The sequence below is a fragment of the Alexandromys fortis genome, unplaced genomic scaffold, assembly GCF_014885135.2.
Source record: "Alexandromys fortis isolate MF-2015 unplaced genomic scaffold, M_Fortis_MF-2015_v1.1 scaffold_109, whole genome shotgun sequence".
Taxonomy (NCBI): Eukaryota; Metazoa; Chordata; class Mammalia; order Rodentia; family Cricetidae; genus Alexandromys; species Alexandromys fortis.
Window position 1 is genome coordinate 642,331 of NW_026068005.1, and position 2,752 is coordinate 645,082.

Below are 2,752 nucleotides of genomic sequence, written 5' to 3' on the forward strand. Positions count from 1 at the left end.
GGAGGAGGAGGAGGAGGAGGAGGAGGAGGAGGAGAAGGAAGAGGAGAAGGAGAAGAAGGAAGAAAAAGAGGAGGAAGAGGAGGGAGAGGAGGAGGAGGAAGAGGAGGAAGAGAAAGATAATGGTGTGGAAAACAAAAACTTCTGCTCATGGATTCCAAGCCCTTGCCATGCAGAGTGTGACTCATTCACGAACAACAAGGAACCGGTTAGAATTGTAGAAAACTGGGCCTCACTGGAAGCCACCTGAATGGACTGTGTACTTACCAAGAGTGGTAGCTGATGCTCGAAGTTCATAGTCAGGTGCTCTGATCTCATCCAATGCCTTCTCACACTTGACTGTATGTTAAATCCTTTACCGAACACAATTGCCTGGATCCCATTGCCAGAAATTCAGATGCCCCTAGAGATTTATCAAGAGTACAGAGGTGGCTGGGGTCTCATTTATTTTTGTGTATTTATTTGCTTATTTTGAGACAAGGTCCCATGTAGCCCAAGATGGCCTCAAAGTTGCTTTGTATCTCAAGGTGCCCTTGAACTCCTGGTCTCCTGTTTCCACCTCCTGACGGCTGGCACTGTAGGTTTGTGCTGCTACAAAAAACAGTGCTGGGGATTGAACTCAAAGTCTCATGGGCACCAACCAGGCAAGGGCTTCACCAACTGAGCTTCGTATAAGCAGGATTGTTATGAAATTTTGATTGGACTATTTACTGTCCTTGTTTCCAAGTCATTGAGGTGTTTTCAGGACATGGAACTTGCGATGCCCAAATCAGAACTGCCTCTAGTTGTGATGTTTGCATATGTAATGGCCCCACAGGCTCACACATTTCAACACTTGGTCCCCAGCTGGTGGTGGTATTTTGAGAGATTATGGGACCTTTGTAGAATGAAGCTGGTAGACATGGGCACCTAGGGGTGAGCCCTGGGAGGTGGTACCTGCTTCTGCTTCCACCAAGGCTCTCTACCTGTTTTCTACCACAGCAAGATGAACCAGAATGCTGCAAGTTTCTACTACCTCCACCTGGGTGCCTTCAGCCTTGAGCTTCATGGTGAGCTGTTTCCTTTGAACTAGCAGCTGGAAGAACTCTCATCTTCCTTAAGTCTTTCTGTTGAGCATTTAATCAAATTGATGAGCAAAAATAGCTAACACATTGGCCGACCAGTATGAGCCAGCTGTTCTAGGCTGGGTGCAGCATAATTGAAGTCTGCTGCTCCAAAGGGTAAAGCTGGCAATGTAGAAATGTAACACATTGGTGGGACTGTGCATCCCTAGAAAGCAGGCAGATGTTTGTGTATTTGAGACCAGCGCGGACTACATACAGAGTTCCAGGCCAGGCAGGGCTACATCGTGAGATCCTATATGGTAATTTGAATGAGACATGTACTTCATAGTCTTGGGCATTTGAACACTTAGTTCCAAGTTAATGGTGCTGTCTGTGGGAGGTTTAAGAGATACGGGCTTGATAGAAGTACATCGTTAGGGCTTAAGAGTAAGAAAACCTCCCCCAGTTCCTGTAGTCAGGGGCTCCTTGCTCATTCCCAGGCAGCCAGACCCAAATAATCAAACAGAAGCTATATTGATTACAACACTACTTGGCCTATTATCTCGGGCTTCCTATTAACTAACTCTTACACCTTGAATTAACCCACTTCTATTATTTTATATTTTATCACTAGTCTCATGGTTTACTGGTAAGGTTCCAGAGCGTATTTCTCCTGTGGCAGCTACATGACATCTCTCTGACTCTGCCTTCTTTCTCCCAGCATTCAGTTTAGTTTTTCTGCCTAGTTCTATTGTGCCCTGCCACAAGTCAAAGCAGCTTCTTTATTAACCAGCGGTAATAAAACATATTCACAGCATAGAGAGAGGAATCCCACATCAAGTTCCAGTTCTTTACTCTATTTTGTGCCTGTGTACCTGCCACAAAGGGTGTGGGCACTCTGCTTGCTGAGTGTTGTCATGTTTCCCCCGCTATCATGGAATCTAACACACTGGAACCTTAAGCCCAAACAAACTTCTTTCTGTAAGTTGCTTTCATTGTGACAATTTATCACAGCAGGAGAAAAGTAACCAATATAGCCTGTGACAAAAAAAGTCATTCAGGATGCCTTCTTCCTTCCTTCCTTCCTTCCTTCCTTCCTTCCTTCCTTCCTTCCTTCCTTCCTTTCTTTCTTTCTTTCTTTCTTTCTTTCTTTCTTTCTTTCTTTCTTTCTGTGCATATGTGCCATGGTGCCTATGTGGAGGTCAGACGATAACATGAGGGAATTGGTTCTCCTTCAACAATATGGGTTCTGAAGATCAGGTTGCCAGGCTTGGTAGCAAGTGCCTTTGACCCCTGAGCTGTCTCTACAGCTTCTTTTTGGATATCTTATAGCTTACTTGCCCCGTGGTATCTGGTGAACTGGTTCCAGGACTCTTACACACACATCAAAATCCCTTGCATAAAACGATTTACATGCATCTATTCCTATACACTGAAATCATCTCTAAGCTGCTCACTGTCTTAGTTCCTGTTGCTGTGACAGGTGGCCTAATAAAGCAACTTAGGGGAAGAAAAGTTTCTTTAGCTTGCAGTTCCAGTTCTAGGTCCTAGTTCCCTGTTGTGGTGAAGTCAAGGCTGCAGGAATTTGAAATGACTGCTCACATCCACAGTGAGAGGCAGGGAGAGACCGAGTCCTAGCATGCCTGCTGCTCAGCTTGCTTTCTTCACTCTTCCTCAGCCCAGGATTCCAAACTAGGCGATGGTCCCACCTA